The 11,537-nt window shown below is 41.9% G+C and overlaps 1 pseudogene; it reads left to right on the top strand.

Annotated features, from left to right (window-relative positions):
• The first annotated feature begins 5,737 nt into the window (after nucleotides 1-5,737).
• Nucleotides 5,738-7,149, top strand: LOC149176452 (sorbitol dehydrogenase pseudogene; annotated as a pseudogene).
• The last annotated feature ends 4,388 nt before the right edge of the window (nucleotides 7,150-11,537 follow it).

Below are 11,537 nucleotides of genomic sequence, written 5' to 3'. Positions count from 1 at the left end.
TTCCTAAACCTGGCGCATGCATCACATCTGTAACACTAATGTTCTTGTTTGACTTCTTTGAATGTTGAAAATCCCTCTCCCAACTGGATTACACTTGGACTTGTTCCCCATCTGAATCTAGAAGGCCATCTCCTCTTCCTGATAACTGGAAAATAATTCTATAACTCTCATCATATGCGCTGACACTCTACTGTCAATAAACCAAACACCTGTATATGTAGGGCTAGAGAGGCAAGCTATGAGAGCTAACTAGTCCTCTAGTATCGAAGACAAATCCTCAATGTCCATTTAAGCTTTTATTTGTTGCTTCCCCTTCTTGTTTTCTCCCTTATTCTATTTAGGACATTGGTTGAAATAATGACTGTTACCCACCATTTTGTGGGTCCCTAGTAGAATTTTTTTCTCCAACATGGTCCGCAATCAGCAACCACCAACTAGCTTATTGTGCCATTTCTCCACCACCTAAGCCAGCCATGTGGTCCCTCGCCCATCTTCCATGATCCTATGTTTGAAGGTGGACCTCCCAAACCTAAAGGTATGCCTTGTCATTTGATAATTGAGTATTGTAGTTTGCTTCTCATTGCCATTTCTAGGCATGGATTAATGGGGGGATTCAGCGGAAAGAATGGGTTAGGTATGTGACTTTGTCCCCTAGACCCATTTAGATATTAACCTTGCATTCTAGTCCCGTGGGATCTCTTTTACTGATCATTTGGCTTTAGAGATGGTATTTCACGAGAAACCCCAATTTTGGTTGTGTGGTCCTACCCCCTTATCCATTTATATTACCCTCTTTCCACTCATTATTACCCCATTCATCATTTCTCCCACCTAGGTCCACATTCCTCGACTGGGTCCACATAGGGTTAGCTCGCCCCTTCCCATCACACACACCTTGGGTCAAGCCTAGAACAATGCCACGAAGGTTGATGCAGCCAAAAAGAAAGACAAAAGAATATTCGGCCACATTCAATAGGAAAATGTACCACAAAATGCAAAAGATGGTCGGGACAAACACATTTAGGACGTGGGAAAAAGAAAATACGTGAGCTCTACCCCATCATCATGGCCATCACCCTGGTTCCTACAAGTTCTATGATCTTCCTTCATCATATAATAACCCATGATTGTCCCAACCCTAGTGGGAAATGAACTGCCCTATCTTAAAAGGGGGTATTCACTGCTATATCTTATGCATCATGCTCTGACCCCTTGAGCCCTGAGAAATTAATCAAAAAAAATCATAAAAAGGCAAAAGGCATATAAAGAAGGGTGGAAAAATCAAGGTCGGGGCACCTCATGTACCACAATTTCTCCCTCCTATACATTATAAGCCCAAGTGTGGGCTTCCCTCTTATTAGCTACCCTTGTACCCTAGCATGTGGCCCAGGTCTGCCCCTTCTCATCCCCTACTTTATTCACCTATCTGTTACATGCCACACCCTTTTGAAGGATGTACCTTGAACATATTATCCCCTTTAGAAGTAGAAACCACCTAATAGGATACTTAGTTAACCCCATTTGGAGTTTAGGAGACATTGGCACATCTTGAAGCCCATTATGGAAGGGAAGGCCATTATGAAGCCCCCACCTATGGTCCATGTTGGTAAGCTCATTTACTTGATTTCCCTAACGACTTTTTGTACTAGAAGGCTAGGGGCGCATTGGATCTTATGCAAGATTGTAGATGGTCTCCCTATACAGGGTCCTAATCCTCCAGAGGGATACATTGGCACATCTAAGGTGTGCGTTGAGATCCATGGGCCTCCACAGTAGTAGACAACACTCCATGGATTCCTGAGGATGGTCATATATACTCGAGATACTCCCATTGGACGAGGAAGATGCACTTGGTTCACTTATTCCCACCCGACCCCACAGATGTACCATGCACTTGGAAGCTGACCCAGGACTTGTAGGACGATGTGGCATCCCCTACACCATCATCAAAGCCCTTGCAGATGCTCTACAGGAATCTTCAAATAATTTGGAGACCCATGAGGTTATTATTGTGCCCCCACACCCATTAGGAGCACAACGGGTTTATTTTTTGGAGAACAAGGGGCCAACCCCTTGTCCATCACTTTTGATGGTCCTACTCTTCGTTATGGCACCTATGGACCTCATCAGGTCTCTTAGAGGGCCCTACGACATGCATAGATTATTATTTGACCTCTTAAGAGGCATACCCTTTCATTTGTGAGCTAGCTTGGTGATCTTGTCACCAAAGTTAGATTATTAGAACATTATTTTATTTTTGGGCCTTATGTAGGCCAAGGAGGCTAATTCGAACTCCTCATTTGTGTATAAATACAAGTGATATGAGTTCATTTTCTCATCATCACTTGGATTGGATCTCTTCTCTCTCTTGAGAATTTCACACTTTTTCTTAGAGGATGAATTGGAACTTTATGGGTGAATTTTAATGTGTGGATTTGGTGTATCTTATCTTAGATCTTCTTTATTGTCTAATTGTGGATGGTTGGATAGATCTATTACATGTAAGTACATGATTTTAATGTTATTCTTGTTTTACTTTGTCATATACATTGTACTAGGATTTTCACTATTTTTAAGGCTAATTGTTGCATGCATTTGCTGCTTAAATTGTGGAATTTTGTCTCTATATAGCATATCTGAATGTATGGGTCATGTAATTTGAATGAAATCTCCTAGGGGTGATTCTATCAAAGAATTCATCTTGATAAACCATCACCTTTTTCACGTCAAAGTATAAAAGTTGCAAGATTGCTTCTCTTTGACCTAGAAGGCTAGCGAAGTAGTCTTGAGGCCTCCTTGACTAGGAACCAAAAGTCCTCACTCATATTTATCATAGACTCCATTCTATCAAGACTAAGGCACTGATCTACCAAAATGTAGTCACCTAAAATCAACTTATTTTCACCTTTTTCTAGGTATAGCCAAGGTGGGTCACCGAGGGCATCATTTTCATTGCAAACTATCCCTCCAAAGTGTTTGATCTCCTAGCCTCCCCTGTGTTGGTGTTTCCTCAATACCTCCTCCAAATTTGAGGCCATTCCAATGGTGGGGGTGTGAGAAAATCCAAGCCCTAGCTTCAAGACCAAACTTTTCCCTAACATCCCTGAGGCTAGTACGTCATAAGATCAATTAAACGCCTTTAAATGTTTATTCTTTCTTTGTTCCTTTCCCCCACCTTGTCCAGGCTAGGAACATCATTGGTTGCTAAAGTCTTTCCTCCTAGTCGAGACTGGGTCCACTTGGTCCTGTGTGGTCTCCTTCCCTTAAAGAAAATTCTTCAAGAACCATCCGAGATACCAATTTCCACAAGGATTTTAGGGACTTGGAAGCTCCTTTACAAGTCATATCCCATAAATCTAACCCCCCAAATCCTCCCTTCCTTCTCCTAGAAGACATTGTACCTTGATTAGAAAGCAATCAAGCTCTATCCTTCAAACTCTTCTAGGGAGGGATCATTTGGGTCACTCCACATTCACTTATTTATTTATCCTTCATTGGTGAATTTATAATATAACGGGTCTCCTCCCATCGATGAAATTCCATAAATAGTAGGGAGCCTTAGCTGAGGTGATAGTGGGATAAGTCTCCCTTTGTTACCCTTGGTCTATAATTTTCCCTTTAGGGATCCCCTACTAGTTTGAGTCGTAACATTTTGGTGTCATTGTAAGGGACACGAAATGTGTGTTTTGTTCCCCATACAACATATTGACATATCATTACTAGTGACTCCATTATAAGAATGAAGCCCTAGTTCTTCATTGAATTTTAAGTTCGATGCTTGTAGGGTGAAGCAAGCATTTTTCTAGGCATCTTTAATTTCACCCTGGCGACTCCTACATATTTTTCATGTATACCTCAAATATGTTGTCAATATTTGATAAATTTCTCGCTTTGGACATTGCTAGCAACCTGGGAATCCTAATCATGTCGCAGGAAGGATGGTACGTGCGGTGCCCGTGTTTGATGGTGATCCACTCTCCACAATTGACCACATAGAAATATTTAATGCATGTGCTTCAAGAGAGAAGGTTTTCCACCAAGATGTCCTTATGTTATTGTTCATGGGATCTCTCGGTGATCATAACTCATGGTTGCATGATCATTAACCTAGGAGCATCTCATGTATTGAAAAGTTCATTGATGACTTTCTTAAAAAATTTCAAGTACACCCTGCATTAAGCATCCAAGAGGAAGCCTTCATCTAGCATCATCAAGACATTAAGAATCTATGTAATGAGCAAGAAGAAGAGTTCTTCTTGGGTCCACGTGATGAAAATTATGATTTCGAGGACACATGTTCTAGGAAGGATGAATTTATGGAAAGTGAAATTGAGACCAAGCTTACCTTTCTCAAGGATATTACTCCTGATGAATCTTCTTTTGAAAACGTTGAGAGAGATGATCCCATTAGCCCCTTGGAAGATGACATTGAAGATTATTTCCACATTGAAAAGGAGAAATGGGAAATTGTTGGTCCTCAATTTGATTGTGCCGCCATTTACGTCACCGACAAGGAGGATGAGGATGAGATTGGTTTCCCCTTCCCCTCAGGCACTATTTATGATGACATACCCATTGGTACACTTGGGAAGGAGAATATTCATTTTCCTTTGTGTTAGACTCTGTCTTGTCAGCCTTCCATCAAAGTCAAATTCATCAAAATTTATCTCTCATCAAATGCTAAAGGAAAACCCTGTCAAAGCAGCTGGCAGTCACCTACTCTGCTCTTCCATTGAAGGCCATTTGTTGATCGGGCATTATGGTCATTGATATACTTCTGGCACTAAAGGCTGCAGGATAAAGGCATTTAAACATATGTGTTCATGTTTCAAAACCAATGGATAACCAAGGAATCCAGCAGGAAATTGCTCCTAGTGGTACAGAACCTAATGGGAATAAAGAGAGGGAGTTAGAGGATAAATCATGGTTTGTTTTGACCATTCTTATTAGAATAGGCTGCCCAAGCTCGCCTAACGAGATTTCTGAAAGATGTAAGTTGTTTTATGTAAGTCCACTAGAAGTGGAAGCCCTGTGTTGTATCCCACTATCACCTATATGCATGACTGAAGGTCATATGGTGACTTTTTCTGCTTTTCTGCTTTTTCTTTTTGAAAATGTTTGTCATAAATTTCCTAATGCATCAGACCTTGTTGTACCGGACTCACCTGTTGTGATCTCTTCACCTGCAAGAATCTGCAGTAAGGGTAGTCGGTTGTATTCGGCTTTACGTTTTCAATTTTTAAAGGGTGAATCTCATGCAACTGAAATAAACCATCACATGAGCTCCGCTTGACATTAATAAAGACTGCACATCTATTTTACAAGAAAAATCTTCACACCATATGGCTCAAGAGTCAGATTCTCATATGATTGGTACTGCAGTTAACTGCAAAGAGGTGAATATCTTGCAGTCACTCGGTTCAGCTAGTAAAGTCCAGTCAGTGACAGAAATTGAAGATGGTAATCCTTTTTTAAAAACTATCCAAGGAAGAGGCATGGAGAAGACTTGCTTTCAGCAAATGGCAGTTTAGATGAACAACGTTGTCATATGACCTTAGAGGAGAATGATGCACATCAGCGTAGTATCTGTCATCTTAAGAGACCTTTCAAGAATTTCATCTATCTTGCAGTTTCATATTGTGGATGGACATATGCAAGGCTTCCACCTAAGCACAAGGCACTTCTTGCAAATTTTTTGTTCTAAACATGCTCCAGGCTTTTGGAACCTCCTTTTGACATGAGCCAAGACTGTGGATCATACTGTGGATCATACGAATATGAGGTTGGAATGTACAATGAGAATCGGGATGAATCTCAAACAATGCCGGCAGAAGCACATCAATTCAATGGATTGCAAGGCAGTCTTGATGGACATGCTAAGAGCACACAAATAGATATTTCTCACAACTATCATGTATTGAAAGAACACGATGTGTTAGCTACTGATAGGATGCTGAATACTTGTTCAAATGAGCTTCATAGAGGAAGTAGAAGCGGTGAAGCAGACCTTGAAGTAGGCGGTGCCCAGGATGAATGGAATCTCTATCAAGGTCGATGTCCTTCAGTCAACTGTGGTTCAACCTCTTTTAAAACAGATGATAACATATTAAGTGCTGATTTTGAGTCTGATCGAAGTAGTGGCAGGGTATGTTGTAAAAGAGCCGATGGTTATTGGTCATGAATGTGCTGGAATAATTGAGGACGTTGGCAGTGAAGTGAAACATCTGGTTCCTGGTGACCGTGTAGCTTTGGAGCCTGGAATATCGTGTTGGCAATGTGAGCCATGTAAGCAGGGTTTCTACAATTTGTGTTCCGAGATGAAGTTCTTTGCAACACCCCCGGTGCATGGTTCCCTGGCCAATCAGATTCTTCATCCTGCATATTTATGTTTCAAGTTACCAGATAATCTAACTCTAGAGGAAGGTGCCATGTGTGAGCCACTCAGTGTTGGGGTTCATGCTTGTCGCCGAGCTTCGGTAGGTCCTGAGACAAATGTGTTGATCATGGGGGCAGGTCCTATTGGCCTTGTCACCGTGCTGTGTGCACGTGCATTTGGAGCTCCACGGATTATTATTGTTGATGTAGATGAAGAGCGTCTATCAATGGCTAAAAAAGTTGGGTCTGATGAATGTATCTTAGTCTCCAAAGACTCTCAGGATATTGATGAAGAAGTGACTCGCATAAAAAATGCCATGGTTCGAAATATAAATGTAACTTTTGATTGTGTTGGTTTTGCCAAAACAATGTCAACGGCTCTAAAGGCTACATCTGCTGGCGGTAGGATATGCCTTGTGGGAATGGGCCATAATGAGATGAATCTGCCACTCACTCAAGCTTCTGCCAGGGAGGTGGATATTTTTGGTGTTTTTCGTTACAGGAACACTTGGCCTCTGTGCCTGGAATTTATAAGCAGTGGAAAAGTGGATGTTCAACACAAAATGATTTTAGAGTTGGTCCTCATGTAGTTGGTTCAGATGGAAGCATATACCTCCGTACGTGGATGAGATCTACATCATGGGGAACTGGGGATTCTATTGCATTTTGGAAACAAAATTCAGGGAGGCAAGCACTGATCATTGCGAGAAACCTTGTTGTGGGAGATGCGAATCTGGTGGAAAGGGCTGTACTGAATTGCAAAAAGAAAAGCCAGATGTTTGAAAAGACACAAGCCACAATCAATGCCGCACTGTTAAAGGGAATTCCAAGCAATATTGACCTTTTCAAGGAGCTTGTTCTACCATTTGCAGTCATTGCTATCAATTTCAGAAAGCTTATATGTTGGGAGAAACCGCTGTTAACAATTTCATTTCTTGGAGTTGCATATACACTCATTTACCAGAATATGGCCAATTGATATGATAACAATTTGCAGCGACATCTCAGCTTCACAGAAATTGTGCGCTTCAACTAGCGACTGGCCTCATTACCCCGTACAGGATTTTGTTCCATGATTTCCGCCAGCGATTGATCCTTTGGAGATTTTGTGGGATTACGAGCGATGTGGCTCTTAGAAGGCGGATTGTGAGCTATTGCTGATGCTACCATATTGCATGTGGTTGGACATGTTGGAGTTCGATGAGTGGCTCTGGCTATTGGGTCGTTCCTGCAAATAAATTCAAATTAAATGTTGAATGCAACCATGCTCAGTACAGTTGTCACCATGAGCTGAATTGGCAGAATTTTAGTTTAAAGGTTGTTTTATTAAAATGACAAATGTAACGTGGCAAGCCAAAGAATGGGATTCGATTTAAAACTTCAATCCTGATCCTATGGAGATCTGCGCTCCAACATTTATCTCTTAATCGACCATCAGAGGATTTTTAGAGGAACGTTGTTCTATTTTAGAATAGATGGAAACGCTCTTTTCTTTTTTTGTAAATGCAGGTGAAACAGCGCGCCTGTTTTGGGGTTGATTTGTTTTTCCCTTAGCAGCATTTATTTATTGTATTAAAAATTCATTTGAAGAGGGGGGAGAGAGTTCTGAGTTCTGAGAGATGTGTGTGTAACAGAGCTTCATTGTACAGTTTTTGACAGAGATTTTAATGAAAATACACAGCTCTGGCTTTTGAGATTCCTGTGGTATGATAATTTAGCATAAGTTTTCCTTCTGTTTCATATGTAACCTGTTATGTTTCATTTCACTTCATGATCATTTCCAATTGAACAAATGAAGAGTTTAGGTAGAATTCATAATGTTTTATGCTCTGCCTATAAGTTTGTTCATATTCAATGTTTTCCTCTGTTTGACAAGGATTCATCTTCTATGCCCTTGTCAGCTCCTCAGCAGTCTTGCCATTCCATTTAAATCCGAATTTGGTGTTAAATTTCTTGCCTACCTTGCCTCAGGAGATAATCTGTGGTTTTGATTATATTTCTCTGTTCAAGCTGTTTCTTTGCCCCATGCAGCCCAGAAAAACCCCATCATTTATTAAAAATACCTTTTTATCAGTTTACTAGCCTAAAATCAGTGTTCCTTATTGGTCATCTCGCCCTTTTGAAGATCTTTACCGAGATAGACCGGAGAGAGCCCTCTCCAGCCCCGTAGGGCTAGCTACGAGGCTAAGTGGTTTGATGTTGCCTTGGAGTTTACCTTTCTCAGCCTGAGGTGAAATTTCAAGCGCTAACACTTTGCATAAAGAGGGGCAGTTGATCTGATATTCACCCTATGAGTGACATCAGTTAAAGATTTGTTAAACAGAGGTATTATAGACTCATGTGATGGTGTGTGTTCTGTGTTATTAAAGCAACGAATCGATCAGATTTCCAATACACAGACAATTAAATGGAAAGGCAGTAGAGAAATACACTAAGCAAACACAAAGACGCAAGAAATTTAATAAGGAGTTCACCCTATTCTCCAAGGCTACATCTCTGGTCCAGCTTTCAGTGGTGGCCTTGTTTTATTGTGTCTTTAAGCAGAGAATTACAATACAGGGACTCAATATGAGTTCTCCTGAAGTAGATTTTATTGGCAGGGTAGTTCTTGGATTCCCCAAGCCACTGGAGTGCACAGACACTTCTTCTTCTGCCAGCTCTGTGACCTTCTAGTCTACAAGGGGAAGCCCAATGTGGTGCTCAGCCCGGACAGATCCTCTTTGGGATGGCTCAGATCTCTCAAACCTTTGGTGCTCGATGCTGCCTCTGGTCAGCTCGGCCCTCTATCCTCTTCTGCTTTTGCTTCACTGGTCTCTAGGTATTCCGTCCTTCTCTCAGGATTCTGGTTCCTCTGTCTCTCGGGGTTCTCTATCCCTCTCTCTGACTAAGTGACTGATTCCTTGTGTATTATGTTGTTGTTCATGGCTTTTAGACATTCGTTCCAAGACTGTTGGGTTCCTCTTCCGCCTCTATCAATTCATCTTCTGCAGTTGCGTTTCGAGTTCCCTGCTCGGCGTCATCATCAGCGCTTAGGGAGTGACCACATGTCCTCCTCTAAACGTTTCTAGCCTGCTTCATCGGTTCGTTTCTTTAGTTACGTCGTAGATGAATCTTTCCTCGACCATGGTGGTCAAATGGATTCCAAATCCTTACAAATCGTTGTGTATTCCCCCATCGATTCCACTTCCCCCATCGGGCATGATCTCAGCCATCCGATCTGGGTCCCCCAGATCCAATGCCATACACACATTTCGCACAGTTGACTTGCTCGGCCATTAGCACGCGATCAACAGCGGTTTTCTCTCGCCTCCACCTCCCACGCATCGATCGATGAATGGAATCGCTCCACTCTTGTCCAAAACCACTTACCGTTTGAGGGCGCCCCAATCAATACTACCAGTTTTTTCCAGAGTACAGGTCCCCCCTTTGTACTTTTAGAACTTTTTTCCTTTTCCACCCGCGGTTCTCCGCCTCTCGACGCGACCGAGTGCTCAGGCTTCCTCCATTTTGGCCGTGTTCGCCCAGTGATGCGCGATTAGCGCCATCAAAAATCACCTCCATTTCTCGATACGGGGCTCCCAGGGGCTACTTTGACCTCCCGCGCAGTCTCCATGGGCCTCTGTAAGCACGCTTTGACCGAGGTCCTCGTCGTTCCAAGCTGGCTGCCATTTCCACTGGTTTAGGGGTGTTTTTTATCGCGTTTCCTGAATTCTTTAGAGATTTGTCCTGACCTGATACAGTCATGGTTCTTTGACAGTCTTTTATGGATCCAATTCGGATCACGGCCTTCCCACTGAAAAAGATTTTGGACCACCAAAAGTTGGTTTTCAAGCATCGACTAAGTGAGGGTATTGCTTTCTCACTTGTCCAATCTCAATCCACTTTGCACTGCTTGGCTTCGAACCTTTGAGCCCAATCCTGAGGTACTCAACATCTCCCCTGCGTGTTTTCCTCACCTTCTTGTCCAGCACTGTGTCTTCCTGCAATTCATTAAGATATTTAGGTAGCAGGTCATCAATAGAAGGCAATTGACTTTGCTCTTCAGGGTCCTCAATCATTGAAGGTTCAAACAACCTCAAGCAATCTACATTTACGACTGAGTAGATGTGCATGTAAGCTGGTAAATCAAGGCGAAAAGCATTATCACCAATCTTCTCAAGTATCCTAAAAGGTCCATACCTGATAGGCTTTAGCATTTTACCTTCACCTTGCATCCTGTCCTTGCTGATATATAGTCAAACTTGGTCTCCAACTTGAAAACTATGCTCCATCCGATGCTTATCATGCCTAGCCTTGTACTTGGCTTGGCTCTTTTCCAGTTGTTCCTGTACTGCCTAGTGGATCTCCTGGATCTATTCAATGAACTTAGTTTCCTTGTCCACATCACTGTGTCCATCAACCATGGTATCTTTACGAAAGACAAAATCCAAAGGAGACCTTGGTGTGAAACCAAAACAGGTCTCAAAAGGAGATCTCTGTGTAGAAGAGTGTTTTGCTCTGTTGTAAGCTTGCTGCACATAACACAAGTGTTCATCCCAAAGCTTAGGATGTTTGCTGCAATATCCTCTCAGTAACTGGATCACTGTCTTGTTAACTACTTCTGTCTGGCCATCTATTTGTGGATGAAAAGTTGTGCTTTTCTTTAGTTTGGTGTCCATCAATTCCCATAGAGTAGCCCAAAACTTCCCCAAAAATCGGGTGTCTCGATCAGATATAATGGAAGTGGGTAATCCAAAATGAACCCATACATGTTCAAAGAACAATTTTTCAGTCTGTTCAGCTGTAATCTGTTTACTACAAGGTATAAAAATACACATTTTGCTGAACCTATCCACAACAACATATAGATAATCATGACCTTTCCTAGATTTAGGCAGTCCTCCAACAAAATCCATGGAAACACTTTCCCGAGGGTAAGAAGGTACTGGCAATGGAGTGTACAAGCCTAGTTTTCTATTGCTAGGCTTTCTTTTAGCACACATGGCACACCCTCTTACATATCTAGAAACTGTCTCATTCATTTTCAGCCAATAACAAAAACTTTGTAGCTGTGCAACTGTTTTACTTACCCCGAAATGACTTGATATCATAGAAGTGTGTGCTTCCCTAATTATCTTTATCCTCTCAGTTTGTGGAATGCAAAGTTTCCCACAATGGTATAA

Source organism: Pinus tabuliformis, chromosome 4_1 (genome assembly GCF_031772625.1).
Source record: "Pinus tabuliformis cultivar Carrire ecotype Pingquan chromosome 4_1, CPIR1, whole genome shotgun sequence".
NCBI lineage: Eukaryota > Viridiplantae > Streptophyta > Pinopsida > Pinales > Pinaceae > Pinus > Pinus tabuliformis.
This window is presented reverse-complemented; position numbering and strand designations above follow the sequence as displayed.